A 24,032-nucleotide genomic window follows, 5' to 3' on the forward strand; every position below is an offset into this window, starting at 1 on the left:
CCTATAGAAGTTCAATCACCATCCGAAGTGATTATTATAAGTTTGAATGAAGAAAACTACTATTGAAGAAGGAGAGTTGTATAAATGTTTATAGTTATAGAAACAAATCGTCAGGTTTTGGAAGATAAGTTTAAGTTTTTATAAAATTGTGTGTACTTTTGTAAGTATGCTAACTTGGGATTCAAGTAGTGGACAAATAAATAAACGAACAAGATTTAATACTCCTCAATATCAATCACAAGAATAGTTTGGTTTGGACATTAAGGTCCAGCATGAAGTTGAAGGCTCCTTGAAATTGGCCTCAAAGCTCTTCCACCACACTTTCGAATCTTACCTTAGTAAGGACATCCTCCTCGAGTCGATTATCGAACTTGACCATCGCATTCTCCATCTTTGAAAGCCGTTTCTCCATCTCTGCTACCACATCTTTGGATCGTTCCTTCCTTGATTTTGCCCCTACGATCCAAGTTGACCTTGGACATATCAACCTCCACATCGGATCCGCTCTTCACCACGAAAAAGACACAACCCCAAGATGGCGCTCCAGCAGATAAGGGCTACACGGAGTTCACAATCCCAATACACCAAATCCTAGCCCAAGTGAAAGATAAGCCCTACCTGAAGAGGCTGCCACCTCTACAACAAACACTGTGCCTTCCATATGACTCACGGGCATTACATGGCTAACTATCAATCTTGGAAGAAACACCTCAAGGACATTGTAAGAGAAGGCCATTGCATAGAGTTCATGGCAAAGAAGGTTATCCAACAAATCGAGAACAATGATGCTTCTAAAGAACGATCATGGCCGACTCCGAGGAAGCTGGGCTGACCAGGAAGGAAAATAAGAGCAACATTAAACAGGCAATTGTAACCTCCCAAGTCCTAACCAGCTCCCTAGCGATTAAAAACAATCCTACTTCTAGAAGAAAGACTAATCGGTCTTGACCCTATTGAGCACAATGACGTCCTCATCATCAACATCCAAATTGCACAAGTCGTGATCGACGGAATTCATGTAGACGAGGGAAGCAGATGGCCTTGGAGACCAAGATCAACAAGTTAGCCAGGTCACTGACCACCGGTCTACTCTCCACCGGTTATCAGCTAACAGAGATTCATGATCATCCTGGCAAGATCGATGTCATCACTTCCACCACTATGACTCTCTTAAGGTAGCCATAACATTAGATCATTGTCAGTGATAATGTGAGATACTTGAAATACATTTCGATATTCCATAGGAACGTGTCCAGCTCCTTCGCCTCCCTCTTCCCATTAAAGGATTTGGGCTTCAAAGTATCTAACACCTTGGGTTCCTTTGGAGTACAGGTCTTGTTCAAGACAGTTTCTTTGCACAAGACAGTGGAATCTTACTCTGGCAGACGACGAAGAAGCAGCTCCTACTTGATTCTTCCCAGTAGACCAGACCTCTTTTGAATAAGATTTCATCACACTATAAGGAAGTTCTGGCTTCTTCCTTAGTGGAGAGCATCCCTTGCCTACGAAGTTGCATCTTTATCTTTAGAGAACTTAGCCTTCCTCTTTTAGGGGGTTCGGTCGAGGACTCCTCTCGTTTGGCAGGTGATCATCCAAATCTAGGCCATACTGCTTCCATCTCTCAACATCCTTAGTAGGGGAAGACCACCAGCTTTCTCCAAATACTCGCTCAACAGCCAACGTCATTCACGAAACCTTGTAGGGATGTTCAGGGCCCAACAGATCTTAGCCTTGCCCCCGAGATCCAGTTTCTTGTAGATGTCATTCTCTACAAGCAGAAGACAGAAGTCAGTTAGTCACACATCAAAGAATTCAAACAAAATCAAAGCAAATCAGTAGAAGTATGACGTAACATTGCAGTAGGTGATGGGAACAAGTTGACCATGGCCGACCTCTCCTTCCCATCGTCCGCTAACCTCTAACACATTAGCATGCCATACATGATCTCCTTGGCTGAGACTGTCAAATATCTTGGCTTTGCATACACGGACCTGGGCATACTTCTTGTAGTGCCTCACTTGGAATAAGTAGAAGAATTCTCTAACCGTCAGATCCAGCTTAAAGAAACGGCTCAAATTCTCAAAACACATGATCGCCTTGTAGACGATCGGAGTACATTGGCTGGGGGTACACTCCATGCTGCAGAACACCTTCCTGAACAACTTCGACAACAGGAACGTGAAGCCCAAGGAGAAATAGAAGAGACAGAATTTGATAATCCTAGCATCTGGATCATTCGGATCCACACAAGGCGCATCGTCAATCGAAGACTCCGCCAACTTGACATGCACGTCATCAGGTATGGCAGAAGCATAGTGGCACGCCACTTCTGGAAGTGAGCCTCAGACATAACGCAATGTAGATTAGCCAGGAATCTCTTCTTGTGCACCTTGGAGCCACCCCACAGGTACAAAGGTCCTCGTGAACTTGGTGATCGGCTATCATCATCGGAAGACATGATCAACAAATAGCTGCAAAAAAGGGAAGAAGGCCATGCGGCCTGAGACGCAGACACAACACCTTGGCCCAAGCCGAGCTGCAACCTGCCTAGTAGGTCACGACACAGCTTCCAAAAAAAAAAAAAAAGTAGCAACCACCATCAGGCTACTGCCATCAGCACCCATAGCAGAGGTCATGAGACTGCCCAGCTGCCGAACTGTAGCAAAAGCTGTGGCCCAGCAACGAGGCCCGCATCAAAGAAAAGCAGCAGCCACCGCCAAAGACTGCACCAGCCGCGGCTGTGCCGCCATCAACCCACCACTCCAACCACCACCTCATAGCAACAACTGGTTGGGCCAACCCTGCCAGTCCTTGTCATGAGCAAAAGAAAAAATAAAAGATTGCGGCTGCCGCTTCAACAGCTGTCGCAACGCCACCTTCGCTGGTGACAACGTCGGTCATGACGACAACCAGCAAGCCTTCACCATGAAGATGAAAAGAAGAAGGAAACTTAAAATTTGACCTACCTTGGTGTGCACGACGACTCCTCTCCTCGACAAGTAGTACACTCCTTCGGGCCTACAAAACAAAAACAATTCTAAACCTTATTTGCAAACCACTTCAAGTTTAAGACTCAATAACCATTAACAGATTCAATGATATATTTTGATGCAATTCAAGCACAACTCACACAGTTTATTTCTTGGCTACACCTAGGTTGCCTACGTACCCTTACTGAGAGATCAAGCCACACGTAGTTCTCTCAGTAATGATATTATTCGCATACAATCTAATAAATCAGTCTAAACCAAGTTTCAAATCGAACCTTACTTAAAGATACTAATGCCTGTGCAGAGTAGTCTCATTGCACAAACTCAAGAAAATCCAACTTGAATAACAATATAAAACTTATACTGACTTTCCCATCATTGTTCCCATTATTCCTTTATCTTTACATATACAGATTTCCTAAACACACACAATGGAATCCTCGACGCTCGTGCGGCAAACACGAACAATGGAATCCTCAATGCCCATGCGATTGGAACTAAATCCCCAGACACATACGACGGAATCCTCAATGTCCGTGAGGCTGGAACTCAAAACCGCTATCCCAAATCCCAAAACACAAGGTCATATAATTAGATAATGAAAACTCAACCCACAACCAAATTTCCAATAAACCAATAAACATTATTCATTTACTTAATAAATATAATAAACTCAGATGAACACGTAAGATATTTATAATAATAATCGGATATCTAAATAATCCAATGCCAATATCCAAACATCCCTTTTTCCACAACCATATTCAAATTCCAAGCTCCCACAGACAGTAACGTGATCCAATATCAAAACAAGCATCAATTCGCACTATCCCCACAACCCAATTTATATCACATATAACACTCACCCTTTCCTTCTCCTAATCTTGTACCCATTATCTATATATGTATATATCTATATTACACAACCCATACTGTCATCATGTACCAAGGGAAAACAGTCCAACACGGGGATTTTTTTCACTAGACCACATGTCAAAATCCTCAATACTCATGTGTCTAGGGAATGGGTAGTTCAACCAGAGGACTATTGCTCCCCAGACATGCAATGTAGAATCCTCAATACACATGCGGTTGAAACAAGTCTTGCGCATGAGGAATGCCGGTCAAGGCCTACGGCACACCTTGCCAAGGGTGCCAAGTCATCAACATCTCACATGTCGGAAAATCCCTCAATGCACGTGTGGTTATCATCCATATCGAACAAGGGAAGGTACATATGATGGTGCAATCCACAAACCCATATTCCAATATTATATATATATATAGTCCCACTTCCCAGTCAATATGTAATAACCCAAACCTTAATTAATATTTAATTAATAATTTAATAGAGAAAAAGACTATTTTACCCTTGGAATAATTTATTAGGTTTAAAGTTGATTTTTAACCGGGAAGGAATTTGGGAAATCCGCTTGTACCGTTGCGTAGAGCGCAACAAAACAAGTCCATAGACACGTAGTGGGCAAAATTGTAATTTTGGAAAATCAGATTTCTGACTTTCTCCTTCTCTCTCTCCTCACTCTCTCTTCTTCCTCACACGACCACCCCCCCCCCCCTTGTTTTCCTTCAGCCCGCCAACCCACCTCCAAACTGCCACCAATGACCGCCATAGCCCATCGGACCGGTCAGGATCTGACTGGCGTCACCCCCGCAGCCAAGCCCCGTCCCTCCTTCCGCCTTCCGCCGCTGCGAACCGACGGAAAAAAATAGAAAATCCCATCGGTTTTGACAGGATTTCGTCGGCTCCATTCGTCGTCCTCCGGTCGCCAAATCGGACGAATTAGGTATGGATTTCTAGCTATTTTCCATGATCTAGCTGAAGGTTGGGTATGATTTGAGAAATGTTGAGGTTTCAAGGGTACATTTTGGATTCAAAATTCTACCAGTTTTGGGACGCCGATTCCGGCCACTTTTTAGCCATAGTCCAAGAACAGAAGTGGTTCCAAATTAGGTGTTTTACCTAGGGTAGGAGTTTGGGCCTGCAGTATGGAGAATTTCCGGCCGTTGAAATTTGTTAGACACACCCACGCGTTGCCGGTGCGTGAGCCAGGTGTCAAGGACCACTCTTGGTCCTAGAATGATCCTCGTGTCCTCACGAGTGCATAGGAATTTGCGGATGTCAATTCAGACAACGTTTGAACCCTGAACGGATCTCGTATATTGCGCGATTTTCGAGTTCAATACGTTTGGACCATTGGATCGTAGTCAAACTAGAATATGTTGATCTAGGTAATTTTAGGATTGTGTAGGATTCAATGGATCATGAATCGGAGTCCCGGATACTCCAAAAATGCAAACCCTAGGGTTAGGATTACGGAAAACTATCCGTCCGTCCGATCATGTGATCGTGAGCAACCGACCGTCCGATCGAGATCAAACTTTCAGTACGAGTATAATTAAGAAAATGATTTAGTTTTATAACTGTTTTTACAGTGGGGTTAGTACGTTCTTATGTATTTTCAGAAAACTTTGTTTTTGGTCCACTCACCTTTTTAATGTTTTGCGCCCCCAGGCAGTAGTCGTGCTTCAGTGCACCACCACTAGGCCGAGACCACTTACCGCTACGACATTTGCTTATGTAGGGATTTGTATAATTATTTTATACTTGTAACCTATTATGTGTAGATGCTCTGGTATTGCCCTAGAACGCATGTTTAACTATTAGAATGTAATTATTAGCATGCTGGCAGTTGGTGTACATATTTACATTTTTGTTTAACAGATGTAATTTTGGGATTGGTCAAATTGCAGGGGAGACTCTGCCAAATTTTTGGCAGAAGTCAAACCAAGGTTTTATTAAAACCTTGACTAGAAAGGCAATTAGGTCATTTGTGCCCGGCACTTGCCAGGTGTCGGACACGCACAAGGTTTGACTTGGATTCCAAAGTAGAATTTGGGTCGGGTCCTGTCAACTTGGAATCAGAGCATTAGGTTAACTTCCTGTAGAGTTTCTTGTGACAGAATCATGGGCTGTAAACGTGGTGGCACTCGCCGAGGGACTAGACAGTCGTCCCGACTTAGGGGACAGGATCCCCATCCTAAACCAGAACAAGTAGAACAGTCTCAAGTGGGAGGTCGAATAGGGGCCGCACCAATGACGGTTCTCAAGTGGGACATGTTTCTGGAGGCAAATCTAATTCCCTTAGATATGTTGTGTTTTTTATGTAATTCTGGGCATGGATTGGTTGGCCAAACATCATGCCTCAGTAGACTATTTCAGGAAAGAGGTCGTGATCTGTAGTCCCGGATGACCTGAGCTGACATTTTATGGTGAGCGTAGAGTCCTTCCATCTTGCCTCATTTCAGCTATGACGGGAAGACGATTGCTCGGGAAAGGATGTTCAGGATATTTGGCGCATGTTATTGACACCCGAGATAGTGGATTGAGGTTGGAGGATATTCCAGTGGTACAGGAATTTCCAGATGTGTTTCCAGAGGATCTTCAAGGTTTACCACCTCACTGAGAAATTGAGTTCACTATTGAGCTCGTCGCAGATACGAACCCCATTTCTCAGGCGCCGTACAAAATGGTACCAGCAGAGTTAAGGGAGTTAAAGACTTAGTTATAGGAGCTGGTGGATAAGGGTTTCATCTGACCCAGTTTCTCACCATGGGGCGCTCCAGTGTTGTTTGTAAAGAAAAATGATGGCACTATGAGATTGTGTATTGACTACAGGCAGCTAAACAAGGTCACATGGGAGACTCTGCCAAATTTTTGGCATAAGTCAAACCAAGGTTTTATTAAAATCTTGACTAGAAGGCCAATTAGGTCATTTGTGCCCGGCACTTGCCAAGTGTCAGACACGCACAGGGTTCGGCTCGGATTTCAAAGTGGAATTTGGGTCGGGTCCTGTCACAACATGCAAACCTTTATACATAATAATGATAATGACAATAATTGTAATGATAACAATAGTAAAAACCATAATAATAATACCGATAATAATAATAGAAATTTAGTTAAATACCCATTCCTAGACATAAAACTATAAAAATACCCTATACTATTTAATGTATATAAACACACCCAAAAATCAACAGCTGTATATTTTTAAATTTAATTATTAAGATGAAAGTCCTTTATTACCCTTTTTAACATAAAATTGGAATTCTAATCAATACCAGATCATAACTCATTTCACGACCTCCAATCTTTCATCTTCATCTTCAACCCCAATTTTCAGTTTTTGTTCTTCCACCTCAGTTTTCGTTCAACCTCATCGTTCTAAGCTTCGTCGGAGGGCTCGCCTCGGCCACCGACAATGATGCGCTGGAGAGGGCCTTTTCTCTGTTCGGTGAGATCATCGAATCGAAGGGCCATTTGACGCATGTTCTTTCTCTGCTACTTGATCTTCTGTTTCTCTATGTTACTTGATCTTTCTCTCCCAAAGATTGAAGATCAATCGATTCCTTTTCATTTTTGTTTATTATTGTGTATTTGTTTGATTATACTCCGACGTTTTGGTTTTGATGGACGAATCTGATTTGATTTGATTTCTTTTTGTGTTTCCAGATCATCAATGACCGTGAGATCGGGAGGTCCAGGGCCTTCGGCTTCGGCTTCGTCACCTTCAGCAAAGAGAAGGCCATGAGGGACGCGATCGAAGGCATGAACGACCAGAACCTCGACAGTCGTAACACTGAGGCCTACATTATTCATTAAACTTCTAGTGGTGTACTGCTGATTACGATTTGGGTTCCATTTTCATAAAATAAGTTGTTGGATAATTGGACTTGGTTGACATGATATTCTGAGCCTAAGGTTGAGCACTCTCTCAAGTTACAGCATTTGAACTTAACTATCTTTGTGCTCTAATGTCATGGTCATAGAATCATGACTTCGTTGTATTTGCATTTCATGATATTATATATATATGCCTTAGAAATTCTTGGCTTGGGATCTATGGAGTTCACCATATGACTTTTGGGACCTACAGGATTCACCAAATCATCAAGGTTTCCCTAACTTCTCTTGCACCATGCTGGCTAGTTTTCATATTGAAGAAATACATTGTTGTAGATCTTATCTTAGGTGCATGTGGCTGTAGAGTTTGTACTAATGTTAGTTGAACTGAATGCTTGCTTATCAGTTACAACTGGGAGCACTTATCGCGCAGAATCTGGATGGGAGTGCGACTTCTACTTCGGTTGTGGTCGTGGTATAATATGTTTCTTTCTATCTCATTGGTGTCATTCCTTGTTTTCACTGTTTGTGCTTTAATAGCCACATTGGTCTTTTCTTATGGTTATAGATCTGATAGAAGAAGATGCAATAAATGAGAAATGATACATACAAGTGTTGGCTGCTGCTTAAAAGTATTGTTTATTATTGTTCATGTGGTCTCCATGTCATATCTAATTCAGTCCATCACATAATTGTAAATTCTGTTAAAACATCTAGGATTCTAAGGGAGAGACTGTTTCAAACTGCCTACAGTTCCAAGAAGCAATCCATAATGAGTGGTAATATACACTAATAACTTCACCTTCTCATAGGCTATTACTTAAGTCATGCTGTTGTTAAATTTCTCTATGTTAAACAATTCTTTCAGGTTCGAATGGATCACCAATATGGGACAGATTGGTGTTCAACAAAATAAAGGAAAAGCTTGGAGGTCGAGTTCGTTTTATGGGATTTGGTGCTTCACCCTTGTCCCCTGATGTCATGGACTTCCTTAGAGTGTAAGTTGGCTATCTTATAGAATGCAATTTTAAAAAAAATTTCATTTTTTTTTTCTCAAGTGTTAAGACCAATGAAATTTTTGCTGCATATGTAACGAAAATCGCAAGTGCTTTGGCTGTCAAGTAATTGAAGGATATGGTATGACAGAGACTTCTTGTGCCATGAGCATGATGGATGAGGGTGACAACTTATCTGGCCACGTCTGGTCCCCTAATCCTGCCTGTTGTGAGTTTACCAGACTTATCATACACAAATGTATATAAGAATTTGCTGTTAGATAGCATATTATCTTATTCTAAGTGTCACATTTCGGATTCTTCAATGTTTATGGTATGTGGAGTGATGAAGGATCAATTATTTATGCAAATGAAATGATTTAATTGATTTTGAGTGGTATGAAGTTGTACACTTTTATCGTACCGATTATGCAAATGAAATGATGTAGTTGTTAACTTCCAGTGATTGGTATGAACAGTATAACAACAGTTCATACCTTGCAACTGAGTTGATTTCTATGACATGGTATTAACAGTGTACTTCTATGACATAGTATTAACAGATTTTCAATAACAAAGCATGCTCTATATTTTGCTCTATATATATGGTTGTGCACTTGAAGTTTATGATATGCAGAATGTGATTTTTACTAGGAATATAGTTCTATGACATAGTATTAACAGTGTACTTTTTTTTTCTTGCAGAGGTATTTCCTTTTGCCTTTGCAATTGTATCTGGTGAAACTGTAGACAATTTGAGATGGTTTCTTCAAAGGATATCGAATGTCTTGCTGGGATTTTTTGGGTTTTTTTTTTTAAATATAAAATGGTATTAAATTTTGTTTTTTGTATGAAATGGTATTAACAATGGTTTTTTTGTAAGAAATTGTATTAACAATGTTCTGTTTGTATGAAATGGTATTAACAATGTCTTTTTGTATGAAATGGTATTAATAATGGTTTTTTTTTTTGGTATGAAATGGTATTAACAATGTTTTTTTTTTTTTTGTTATGAAATGGTATTAACAATTTGTTTCTATGAAATGGTATTAACAATATGTTTCTATAAAATGGTATTAACAATGTACTTCTATGATATGGTATTAACAATGTATTTCTATGACATGGTTTGCAGAGGATCAATGGAGAAGGAAGGATCGTGGGGACATGCCCTTGGTTTTCGTGTTTTTTTTTTTTTTTAATACTTAAGTTTGGGTTTTTTTAAAAGTCTGAGTTGGGCTTGTTTTGGGTCTTTTTGTGATTTTTGTATTGGGCTTCTTTTAAGTTAGTTAGTGGCAGTCATGTAATTTATAAGAAATTCAACACTCATTTTGTATGTAGTAAATGATTTTTGGGTATGTTTCTAAAGTGTATTTCATGTAGGGTTTTTTTATAATTTCAGCCCCTATTTTGGGTATATTACTAAAGCTCCCTAATAATAATGACTATATATTCTCAGAAATCCTCATCACTATAAAAAATTGAAACCAATCCGATAATACCTTTTCATAACCTCCTTAACCAAAAAAAATTAATTTCCAAATTCATACTAAAAAAACATATGCCTTATCTTCAACAATCAATACCAGTAAGATCATACGATATTGTTAAAACCAACATCAGATATGCATACAATCTCACTAATCCCATAATCCGATTAGACCATACTTTCCATAATCTAATAAATAAAAAATAGACCACATTCTCATTCAAATTTATGCATGCAATTCAATGTTTGGAAAAACAACGCTTATTTTATTTTATTTTTTTAAACCACATCCCCTCACAACTACAACATACTAAATGACCTCAACTGAGCCGACATGGCCCACTATCCAAGTCAACTGGGAACGCAAGGTCCATGACCTCCAGTTTGCTATCCAACAATTTCTATTAGCCCTTATTAGGAAGTTAAGCTCATCCCAAGAGTTTCATCACGAGTCGATAGTTAATTTGACCTCGATCGTGGAACTTGGTTAATTAGGCCCGTTGGGCCCGTGACCTCCAATTATTGATTAGTAAGTTCCTATCAGTCCCACAATGTATACTTAACAAGTTCTAAGTGTTTGGTCTTGATTGATCGGTCGGGTCGCTCCTGACCGTACGATCGGATGGTAGTCGTTTTACATAACCCTAAACTCATTGATTTGGAGTACCCAAGATTCCAATTCTCGATCTATACCATTAGAACCACCACACCTAGGGAAACGTGTTTTGGTCTTGGAACCCAGCCAAAAAGTGGCCAGAGCTAGCCGGAAAAGCACCTCACAGTCGGAGAAAAACCTAGGTTTTAGATCGAACTCTAAACACTCCAAATTGATCCTAACCAACCATACCATTAGCTAGAGCATGTTGAGTAGATGAAGAATCATACCTGGATCGACAAATTTGGTGGCCGGAGTCCCTAGAAACGACATCGAAAAATTATGAAACAACCGGAGCTTTAGAAGCTCTTAGCGCCTCCATGAGTGGTTGTCGTGGCTGGAAAGTTAGCCAGATGAATTCGCCTTCCCTGGCCGGTCATTTTCCAACCGATCCCGTCTCCAGTGGTGGCTAGACAGGTCTGATTCCTCGTCGGGAAGTCGAACAGTCACTATTTGCATAGTGACTGTATCGTAGGAGGAAGAGAGAGAGAGAGAGAGAGAGAGAGAGAGAGAGAGCTGGGTATTTAAGATTTTTGGACAATTTCAATAATTCCCGATACGTCCTTTCTATTTTTAGACCTTTTCTCATTCGTTACAACTCGGAATTGAGCGTGCCTCCAGTCCACGAACTCGTATCGGCGAGCTCTACCTAACGGTGCCACCCAATTTCCCAATTTCCTACCCAAACAAAAAGGGACTAAACTACCCTTACCCCCAAGGGCAAAAATGTAATTTCATAATTAAATAATTAAATAAACCCTTAAATTGGGTCGGGATGTTACAAATCACTCTAGATCACGCAGAGGAATGGAAGTCTTTTGTTGGTCAAAATTGACTTCCGAGTATGGCTTGAACCGTTGGCCATGTACTTTGAAAATAGTGCCTTTTTCTTCATGTCAAACTTCAATAGCTCCAGAAGGAAACCTTTGCAAGATTGTAAATAGAAGAATTAAATAGGAGAAATTTCTAACCAGCAAAGAAATCCTTCCTTAGAATATGCTTATCATGCCACTTCTTTGTACATTCCATATAAATCTTGGCAGCCTCATAAGCTTCATTACGAAACTCATCCATCTCATTCAATTGAAGTGCCCGTTTTTCACATGCAACAATCATGTCAAAATTGAGTGTTTGGATTGCCCAATATGCCTTATGTTATAACTCCACTGGTAAGTGACAAGCCTTCCCAAAAACTAGACAATAAGGCGACATGCCTATTTGAATATCATCCAATAAGCCCATAATGCATCATCTAATTTCAATGACCAATCCTTTCTTGAAGCACTCATTGTCTTTTCCAAAATTCTCTTTAATTCTCTATTGGAAACTTCAACTTGCCCACTAGTTTGTGGATGATAAGGCGTGGCAACCTTGTGGGTAATGCCACATTTTGCTAGAAGAGAATTAAATTGACCATTGCAAAAGTGTGTACCTCTATCAAAGATGATGGCACGTGGAGTCACGAACCTGGTGAAAATTTGATAACATCCTTGGCATCATTTGTAGGGAGAGCGACGGCTTCAATCCATTTCTACACATAATCAACAGGCAGAAATGTATAATTATTTTTCCAAGATTCTGGAAAATGTCCCGTGAAATCTATTCCCCAAACATTGAATAATTCAACCTCGAGAATATTATTCAATGGCATTTGCTAGAAATATTTCCAATGCATTGGCATCGATCACAAGGAGCTACAAATGCGTAGGCATTCTTAAACAAAGTTGGCTAGAAAAATCCGACTGCAATTCTTTTGATGCGGTTTTGGAGGCACCAAAATGCACCCTAACAGAACCCGTCCCGAATTCCTTAGAATCTGTGATGAACCCTGTGGTTTTCCGACATCAAACCAATGCCGGGCTCACTTACTAACAACATCCTCTTCTCCGAAAACAAAGGAAAAGAGGCTCAAGACTTTCTACCGAAATTTCGGCCAGTCTCCCCTGAAAAACGAACTTTACCAAATTTTTCAGCCTGTCAAAAACACAGTTTAAAATCACCAAACTTTAGCATCAAAGACTCTACAATAAAAGATTTCACATTTCAGCCCCTTTAACTATTACTTATCCATAAATGACTCTACACAATTAAGATGCAAATGATTTCAATCAGGAACCTTCTAGGTTGTTTCATTTGAAAGACAAAATCTTTGGTCCCCTCTATCTGCTGTTTCTCTGGGGTCAATTCCAAAATGTAAATTCTAAAACCAAACACAGAGTCAAATTGCAGACAGAAAGAGAGAAGTCTCCTTCTCCCACTAAGAGTATCTTCTGATAGCTGCTGTAATGCTTAACCTTTCTCCTTCCAAGATTCATTTCCACACTTAGAATAATATAAGCACAGCTCAAACAGTTTATTTTGCGACTGCACCTTGGTTAAACCCTAGGCTACCTACGTACCCCTTTGTGAGGGATCAAGCCACACGTAGTTCTTAAATCAACAATCACGATTCAAATAATATACGATTATTTAAAGTAATGCCAACGATTAAATTTAGATTCATTTACAACATTAAATTCGACAAGGCAACCACTAAACACTTTATAAGTTCCTTTCCTTTTATCATTCTTTCCCGCAACCATACCCTATCCAAGGCGTACATTGCGAAACAACACTTTCCAAACTATAAATCAAACGTTCATACCTGTGCATAGTACTCACAAAGCACAAGTCCAAGAATCTCAACTCGAAAACGAATCCACATATATATATATATATATATATATATATATATATATATATATATATATATATATATATATAGTGTCCTGCGTGGCATTGCTTGCTTTCACTGAACTAAGATTTCTGTAAGTTCTTACTTTGTTTGTCAAAGCTTCCTCAGTTAATAATATTTCCAATTAATATTATTTTCTGAGTTATCTTAATAATCCTTCAAATTCTAATTTATGAGTATACAATTATTCTCAATAATTTGTATTTTCAATTTGATTCAATCCAGTTATCTCATAGTTTTTCATTTATACAATTTATTCTCTTATGTTCATTTTCTACTTAATTTATGATAGGTTTATATATTTATATTTTAATAGTGTGCATTTACTCCATTCTAAGCTTTTATTATCACTTGCTCTGATTCTTCAAAGCCTTCTTCTTCCTCCAAATTGATTATCTAAGTCATCACCTCCATTAGACAAAGTCTCCTTGCCCTAAAGTCTTCAAGTCATTAAAAACATAAGCCAAATGAAAGTCAAGTCTTCCGCCTATAACTAGTTAAATATCCTTTTTAATCTAGTACTTCTAGATTATAGGTCCTAGTCCCCTTCTGTTATCAGAGCCGAAAGAGTTGAAAGAGTTGAGTCTAAGTTTGCTACTCATATCGCCCAAGTGGCTGATTTAAGCCTTCTGAGTTAGCAAGTCTCCCAAGTTACTTCTGAATTAGTAAGTCTCCCAGGTTACTTCCAAGTCTCTTCCAAGTTATCTAGTTCCTTAGGTTCCCCTCTCTCAAAAGTCCGTAAGGTGAGACCTTTTTACCAAACAGTAAGTCCCAGGTAGAGGCATGAGCGGTTAGGCACGAGAAGGTGAGAGAGAGAGAGACAACCCATAGGTTCTTAGGTATCTTAGAGTCAGTCTTAGGAATTACCCAAGAGTCTTTCTAATTTAGAAGTCATGTAAGAGTCTTTCTAATTAAGTTGATTTAAATTAAACACGTAAGCAAAATGAGTCTTTTATTTAGAACCAATTTAATTAATTCTTCTAGTTCTAGAACCAGTTTAAGCCAAGTGCCAGACATAGTTAATGAAGAAGAATTAGAATATGAGTCAAGTAGTGGTAAATTACATTGTGATGATTGGAATATACCTAGAGTCCCTAGTATGGAAATTTATAAGCAAAAATGGTCAATTAATGCATTTAAAACAACTACGCATATCAAGACAGTAGAACAAGTCTATGCCTTAGGAAAAGAACATGAAACATGCCAGTTACTTAATTTAGATGCAATAAAGAAGCATAGGAAAGAAGGCAATAATTTTCTGCATATAGGATTAGTTAAAGTCGCAGTTAAACCCTTAACTAAGTTAGGTCTTAAAGCCGCAATTTTATTAAGTTTAAGAGATGCCAGATTTAATGATTTCCAAGATGGAGTCTTAGGAATCATTGAGTCAAGTTTATGCCATGGTCCAGTTCACTTTGATTGTTACCCAGATTTTACAGTAAGTCTTAGTGATCCTCATATCTTAAAAGTTTTAACTTTAAATATTAAAACTAATGGGTATAATGTTTTATCAGGTACCCAACCTTTAGCTTTAATTTACAGTATTTATTATAAAGTCACAGGTACGAATATGAATTTCCAAGCCTTAAGCAAAAGTCCAAAAAGTCAAATACTATTAATCCAGAGTCATACGTCTAATGCTAATGTTACAGTTCCTCAAATGATTAAATGGTCTGAAGTAGATTTACCTAGAGATTGGTTTTTAACTACTGAATGCCCCCCTAAGCCGGTTCAACGTAGTCTAAACGATTTAGACTATATTCAACCATATTTAGATGGTACGGTTAAAATTAGTTTTGATAGGCCAGTCAAGTCCACAGTCTAATTAGAACAGTTACCTACGCCTAGTCAATCTTTTAAGCCTCCAGCAAGACATTCATCTGCCGAGTCATCTTCAATCACAGAAAGAGATTTAGAAGCCGATAAAGCCCTAATTGATTTTAAAATTAATGAATTAAGAAAAGCCAAACAAGTTGTCCAACCTAGTTACAACAGAGCCCCTACTGCACCTCCTGAGCCAATACAGCCTGAGTCACCAACCAGGTCAGATATGCAAGGATCAGTCTTTGAGCCCTACGATGCCCAATTAAGAGTTCTTAGTAAACCATTTAAAATCCATTGGTCAAAATTAGAGGCCCATTATTGTGCTCCTGAAAATAAGTCAAGGAAAGAAAATTATCACGTAACTTTCCCCAAAGACCAAAGAAAAATAATTTTTAATGGTTGGAAAGATTTCATGAAAACCACTAAGTCAGAAACCTACTACCTAGACTATATAGAAAGTCATCATGCAAGTCAAAAAATAAAGACTTTAACCCAAGAAAAATGGGAAAAAGAAGACAACACCAAAGTCATCTCCACACATCCTCCCGTAGAAACAATAATCATTAATCATAAGAATGCTAAAGTCATTGCTAGTCCTTACAAAATCCTAGAATCAAAAGATGCCAATAAAATGGTAATAGAACAAAATAATTACACCAACACAAGGCTAATAGTCATAGGAAAACAATTAGATAAAATAGAAACCAAAGTCGATAAGTTAATTCCCCAGGAAATTACTCTAAAGCCTAAGAAAGAAAAACCTTTAGTTAAATTTCAAGAGTTAAAACTGGAGTCTTCCCTTAAAGTTAACCCAACAATGAGAAAAATTGAAGAAATGTTCAAAGAGTTAACCCCGGTTAAGCCAAAGCCAAATAAAGATAAAGATAAAGGAAAATAAGAAGAAACCTCAGTTAGAATTTTACAATTTGAAGTTAACTCTGATAGTGAGTCAGCTATGTCTTTAGAGTCAGTTTCTAGTCAAGAGTCAGAAACTAGTAATATCTCTAAAATTGAACAAGCCTTTAGTAATCTCCAAGTTAACTAGGATTCTCAAAGTCTTAAAGTCAGCAGGTTAACAAGAAAAGTCAACCCCACAAGCCTTACCAAAAATTGGTATCCTAAGCCTACGCCCCTAAATGTCCAGTTCGAAGAAAGAACCCAAAGTCAGTTCTCAGTGTCTTCTGGTAAGCTATATGAGTGGAATATCGATGGCTTATTCGAACAGGAGATACTCAACAAATTACAGCATATGTCCATGGTAGCCAATAGTTATGCCACAAATCACCAGTTAAGACAGTCAGAAATAGTTTCCCTTTTAGAAACAGGATTCACAGGAACACTTCGTTTCTGGTGGGATAAACATCTCACAAACGAAGCCAAACTAAGTATAATTCATGCCTTTAAGACAGATGAAAATAATTACCCAATTTTAGATGAACGTGTAGGAACAAGCATAGAAGATGGAGTCAATGTCCTTTTATACACAATAATTGAGCATTTCATAGGAACACCTAGTAGTACAACAGCTAGAATTCATGATCAGTTAAGTAATCTAAGATGCCCTAAGCTAAGTGATTTTGGATGGTATAAAGATGTTTTCATTTCCAAAGTTATGCTAAGAGATGATAGTAATCAAGCCTTTTGGAAAGAAAAGTTTATTAACGGTCTCCCTAATTTGTTTGCCCATAAAATTAGAACGGTCTTAAGCAATGAATCAGGACAAATTAATGACGATGAGTTAACCTACGGTAATATAATTAGTACAATTAATCAAGTCGGTATGAAAATGTGTGTAGATCTAAAAATAGGAAAATCAATCCAAGCCGATAGAAAAAAATGCTAAGTGTGAGTTAGGAAATTTCTGTGAACAGTATGGTCTAGCACCAGTCCCGCCATCCAGACAAATCAAAAGAAGCCATGATAAACGCTTTAGTAAAAGTCGCCATTATTCCCGTAGGAGAGATTCCTTCAAAGATGATAATGAATTCTATAGTAGAAGAAAGTTTACCCCTAGGAAAAAAAAATGGTCAAAAGGTTATTCAAAAGGTTTTAAGAAAAGCCCCCGACAAGGTAAAAATAGTTACTTTAAGAAAAGCACAGATAAGAGCAAAGTCAGGTGTTACAAATGCAAAAAAGCAAGGTCATTATGCTAATGAGTGCAAAGTTAAAGATACAGTTAAACAGTTAAAGTTAGCATCCGAGGATGAAGCCAAATTAATTAAAGTTCTTGAGTTAGCCAATACTGAGTCAGAACCTATGCCCTCAGATAGTTCAGTCAACTATAGTTCAAACAGTTCCCAGTCCAGTTCACCAAAAATCCAGTTTGGTTGTAAAGCTAAATGTTGCAAAGTCTTGAGTAATGCAATTTGCGTTCTTACTAAGCAAGAAGAACAAGAAGAGTTACTAATTGAGTTAATAAGTAAAGTCTAGGATCCTGAGTTAAAAGCTGAATACCTTAGAAAGCTTAGAAAAGTCATAAGCCAAGAAGAATCCAGTTCTAGTAGTCAGCCTAAGATAAGCCTTAATACTACCCTAGAAAGGTTTAATAAAAAGAAAGAAGTCACACTTTAGGATCTCCAGTTAGAAAGAAGTCATACCTCACTCGACGGAAATGGCGGCCGGAGTCCCCGGAAAATGGACAAATATTGCCGAAAAAACATAAGTTCTTATTGTCGTCAAATCAGGCTCATGAGCTGCTAATTAGACCGGGTCTTGGGTGGGTGTTTAACAGGAGGATGAGACGAAGAGGTTCCATGAAGGTTGCGATAGTAACCGAGATCGGACAGCGCCTGAAAAAGTGTTGGAAACAGCAGTGCTACTATTCATCACGGAGCGAGAGAGAAACATTCATGAGGAAGAGGGAAAAAATTCCATAAAAAGAAGTCTAGTTTGATACTTAAATTAGAACTTTGCGATATTTACGGTTGTGCCACTACACTTCCATACATCGTAACTTCTTCGTTATAAATCGGAATTGAGCCTACCGCATGTCTACGAGCTCGTATTCACTAGCTCTACGCAACGGTGCTACTCAATTCCCCATATTATTTTTTGAACAAAAAGTGATTAAAGTATCGCTACTCCCGATGGCAAAAACGTAATTTCACAATTAATTAAGTAATTAACTAATTATTTGGGACGGGGTGTTACAACAAACATGCACCAGGTAATTGCCATTCCGAGTTGTGTGTAGGGGTCTTCTTGTTCCAGCAGCCTGACAAATGGGCTTGGGCTGCTGTAAAAAGAAAACAAACAAAACCTCCTGATGCCTGAGTTCAAGAACCAGACTCCCAAAAGAATTTTTAAAAGACTTGCTGAAGCCTCAAAAAAATATACGTTTGGGTTCTTTTCACCAACAACCAAAAGAACGTATCAAATTTATTAGTGACTTAGCTTGAGGAGCTTGTGGCATGGGAGTTAAGCCTTCACAAGTTTGGCAATTTGAGAGAGAGATCAAAGCATGAATTCCGTTCAAAAAAGAAGGTTTAGAGTGGAAAAAGGGAAAATTAGGAGGGTTTCTATCTCAGAAAGAGAGAAAACGATGGAAATAAAAGATGGGGCGTCTAGGGTAAATTCCAGTTTGCTTGACGAAGCTTGGTCATGCTCTGGAATGGTGTGTGTTTGCTGGGTAGAGGGAGCTTTCTTTTATAGGCGCTTAGGACTCTAATTCTATCAATCTTCCATTCCCACTTTTCCTTCGCTGCTCTCCATTCACTCCTTTTGGTGAAATCTCTTCCACCGGAGTGCAGGCCCCTTTGAGTTCCAAGGTTTTCTATACAGCTGGGTGTTAGAAATGTGCCCTAAGAGCCAATACATTTGATGTAATCTCCTTAAAATACATTTCGTATATGATATATAAAGGGCAAACTTAATTTGTTCTCTTTTACATCGTGTAAAGAAACAAATGTCCGGGGTATGCTAAATAAGAGATAAAGTAATCTAAAGAAGATTAGATTCATGAGACCTTTAATCTCTAATTGTAGTATCCCAAAATGTTCCTAATCATAGGTTATCAAATGGGCATTGATAAACCGTCAAGATTAGCGCATATTATGTATGCTCAATTGGGAGGATGGTTAGTCTCAAACCATTTGTGTAGTTGACACTAATACAAGTATGTGGGTGCTCATTAGTGAATGAGTACACTGAACGCGATCAACCGTAGTTCTCATATGGAGTATTTATCTACATGTCAAATGAGAACTCATAGTTGCAATAATGCAAATTAGTCCTTAGACCTGAGGCATCATGGTTGTCTTGTGATGCGTTATTGATCTTTGATAGCTCTTAAAGGCAAGCCGTAAAAGATTTGTCTTAAGTGTTGTTGGGATCTCTTAATTCATCATAGGGGCATGTGAATGTACAATAAGGAATCTCTACTTTCGATAAAGAAGGAGAATGTTTCAAGATGTGATTCAGTAAATCTTTGGCCAAAGTATTTTGAGCTTGATTTAGAAAGTTGTTCTTAATCATGTTCTTTTGAATCACATGAGGTTATAAATCATATTAGGGGTTTGACATAAACAATCCATACCCTAATAATATGATTTGAAACATTGTATAAGAGAAGGACCGTATTGCATTGCAATTCCAACTGAATAGGTTCTTCATCTATTCTGGTTAGCTTGGGTAGCCTTGACATATTGCTAGATGTCACTCTTGGCTTGTGGAAGTCCTAAGATTGATTGTGATCGATCCAAATAAAGGAAGAATTAAAAAGGGGTTTTAATTCCAGTTGGTTAGAAAGAGTTCTAATATTTTCCCACTGCCTTGCTAATTAGAACCTAATGGATCGCACACCTTAAATGGTTAACTTTGAGTAATACAAATGAGAATGAGGAAATCAATTTGATTGATTTGATGTGGATGATTTACTACGTGTAAAACCGTATTTGGGCTAAGTAATAGTTAACGGAAAGCCCAAATGGTTGGGTATCAAGCCCAAGGGCTTAAGACAACTAAATATTATGGTTTAAGTGTCATAAGGCCCAATTTTGGAAGCCCAATGGGGTTTGGCCGAAAATGCTTAAGTGAATGTGTATGGGAATTGTTTCCATAAGCTCATTAACACACAAATACAATCCAACATCAACCAAATGGGTTTGGAAGATCAAAGAGAGATAAAAGAGAGTTTTCAAGAGTGAAACACTTTCATCTTTCAAAGTGGTTTAGATTGAAACCAATCTTGAGAATCTTGCACTAGCATCCATGTATTCTCAAGATACTTCTTCTCATCTCAAGGTTCCATTGGTGTGGAGACTTAGAGGCCATATACTTTTGTGGCTCACATGGAGGAGAAAGATCAAGGAGCAAAGATCAAAGATCAAAGAGGAGATCAACAAAGAGGAAATCATCAAGAGAAGACCAAACACAAATTGGTTCATATAATTGCTTCAAGGGTAATTAGATCTTATCCTTTCTCTTGAATTTTCATTTATGAAAAACATATCAATGTTCATGGCTTAAGATACTTGGAAAAAGTTTTGTTTTTGAATTTAAACAACCACCTTAGACTTCCGCTGCGATTAATTTGATTAAATGCATGTTTAATATTCAAATGAACTTTGGAAAAATATTTTGAAATTCCTACAATTGGTATCAGAGCCATAGGTCATGAACTTGATATGTTTTTTAGGTTTAGAGATGCATATATGGGTTGTGAATTCATTTAAAAGTATAATAGTTATACTTGATTTATTTTGATATGATTGAATAAAAATCAAATGGAGTGAAAGGGGTTGTTTGGGATTTTGAATTTCCGGATTTGTGTTTTAATGATTGATGCTCTCTTTGTGTTCATATATGTATATGAATATTAGAGCATAGTTGCATTAAAACTCACATGATTTTAACTTCATGAAATATATGATATTAAGAGCATGAGATAGTTAAAATGGAATATGGATTTTTTCGGAAATAGCATGAACATTCATATTAGTTCATATGCATGTTCTTGGTGTTCTTGATGTTCTTGTTATGGGATCTTTTTGATCCATAAGTTAGGTGGCTAATTTTGATGATTGTGTTTAGTGGAATTTTCCACCAAAATAGGTCAAAAGATGATGATGATGTTTTATTATAAAATTAAAAGTTTTTCAAAAATGTTTCCACTCAATAAACATTTACCCACCACACTAAAATTAATAAGATTACTTTGGTGAGTGTGTGGGGACTATCTAGATGTAAATGATGGTGATTTGATATAAAATGCAAAAGTTGATCAAATTATTCCTATCACTAATTATTTACCTACCACACTAAAATTAATTTTGATTACTTTGGTGAGTGTGGTTGGCCTACCTAGTCACATTCATGATTATTCACTTAGTTGAAAAAATTATGATCACCACTTTGTATTATACAAATGCATGCTTTAACCCCACACCCTAGTGGATCAACTTTGGATCCATTATTAATTGTTGAATAGTTTTGGATATAGTTGCAATATATGATAAGTGTAACTATGCCTAAAAGGTTTCTACAATTACATTTACTATTGTAGTAAAATGTTTTCACTCCATGGTAAATTTATTTTATTTGAATATGATTACCACTTGAATTAAACCCATATATATGTATGCAACCCAAGAGCATGTATTTACATTGCTAGTTTAATTGTTTAAAGCGTTTAAATAATTAAAGGATGGTTATGGACTTAGACCAAACAATTGAGCTATGTGATTGGCCGCTTATTGGATATGTATTCGATTTTGATTGGCTATGTAATAATGAAATGGCTTTCATGCCTAATTTATTTTTATGCGCGCGTAATTAAAATGAATCACCATCCAAGACCATGATCCAACATGGTGGCTCGTGTTGGATCAACAAGAAAGTCCATAATCATCCTACAAGCCCAATGCAATTGGAATGTTCGGTAATGATGATAATTAATCAATTAGTAGTATCATGTATTTCCACTATCTCAAGCAAATGGTTTCTAAAACATTTAGTGGGAGTATTATGTGCTACTAATATATTGCAATGGGAACCATTTAATGAGATTAGATAGGTAATTTTAAAAGGATTAAAATTGGATTAAAATGAGACCAATTTAACTACCCTCAAAGCAATATTAAGTTGATAAGCGAAATGGCACTTTGAATGCTATTTTGTGGCCTTCCACCATGGTAGTCTCTTATTGGGTGGCACATTTACACCTTGTTGGACCTCAGTGAGGCAACATCCAGTACTTGTAACCATCCAAGGGAAGCCTATTACACATACTTGATGTAGTGCGGATAGATAACGAGTGTGGCCAACAAACTGTTAGGTTGAGGTCATGCTTGAAACCCTATACCCACAAGCATGGTGGGAATAACTTAACTAAGACGAACGAAACCAACAAACTGTTAGGTTGAGGTCTAGTTCTCTAGAGGCCATAGTGATGGGTATTCACATTAATGATGTGATTGGATAAGAGTATCCTCTCATTAGTATCATAGCAATCCAACAAACTGTTAGGTTGAGGAAAACTATGTGAAAGTGAGACTCCCATCCCCACTAAGAGTTTCAACGGAAACTCTCGGATTTCAGGAGGGATATGAAATTTGCCAAAAATAGTGGGAGCTACCATCATGACTTAAAGACCCTAAGTCCTTGGTAGAAGATTAATCTAAATTAAAATCTATTTACGTTTTTGCAGAATTTCAAATTAACCATCACAAACCCAATCTCGAAGATACTTGACTCAAACGTCCAAGATGACACGAACTATCCGGTTTGATTGCACAAACACCAACTTGTCCTATAATTGGATGAGATTAGTTGTGTATAAGAAAAACCCCACCACATACCCCTCTTGGTCCATATGCCATTGAGGAGGAGACAAAGGCTTATAAGAAGCATGTGTTAGATGACAACTAAGGTAAAAGTTACATGTTGGCATCCATGAAAAGGTGAAGCTACTCCTAGCTTACATTACCATATGTGAACTTGTTATGACAAGAATGGTAAGTGGGTTCCCGGTTAATCAACAAGATCTCAAAGTAATATAATTACTTAAGATATTGGAAAATATGGATTTTTCTTTGATGTTGAAGTTCAACAAGATTCTTTCTTTCATCCCTATCATTAGTTAATCCCAATATGTTATGAACTATAATATGGGAAAGATGAATGATACCCTATATGAGCTACTCAATATAGCTATAGTAGCTTAAATGAATATCTCAAAAGATAAAGGGTTAAAGAGGATAGTTGCAAATTTTAGAAGGGTTCTTCTTTTTCCAAATCCAAACAAAAGGTAAGGATAAAAGAAGAAGAAAAGTTTTCTAAAAACCCAAGGAAGAAAGAATACAAAAGAAAGACAAGTAACTGAAAGGTACTTGTTTTCACTGTGGCAAATATGGACATTGGAAGAGAAATTGCAAGAGATGCCTTCCAAACCTCAAGAGAAAACCCTTCAGAAGGTCACTCTCTTGTTCTAAAATTAGTAATTACAGTTAAAGCTTCTAAACTGAATAGTTGATTCAGGAGCTAGTCAAAATATATGCAATTGTGTGCATGGACTAGTGGGAGTAGAAGACTTGGAAAATGAGAAATTGTGCTAACCGTGGGAAATAGCACTAATGTAGTTGCCAATGCAATAGGCACCTAATATCTCAAACTACCATCCGAAGAAGACCTGAATTTGAAATA

General features: G+C 37.9%; 1 long non-coding RNA gene across 1 annotated transcript; it reads left to right on the forward strand.

Annotated features, from left to right (window-relative positions):
* Positions 1-8,370: 8,370 nt before the first annotated feature.
* Positions 8,371-8,913, forward strand: LOC148292739 (uncharacterized). Its single transcript, XR_015837084.1, has 3 exons — positions 8,371-8,474; positions 8,564-8,693; positions 8,802-8,913. It is a non-coding gene; the product is annotated as an uncharacterized LOC148292739 (long non-coding RNA).
* The last annotated feature ends 15,119 nt before the right edge of the window (positions 8,914-24,032 follow it).

This window comes from Prunus avium, chromosome 7, assembly GCF_965620075.1.
Source record: "Prunus avium chromosome 7, drPruAviu1.hap1.1, whole genome shotgun sequence".
NCBI classification, from domain to species: domain Eukaryota; kingdom Viridiplantae; phylum Streptophyta; class Magnoliopsida; order Rosales; family Rosaceae; genus Prunus; species Prunus avium.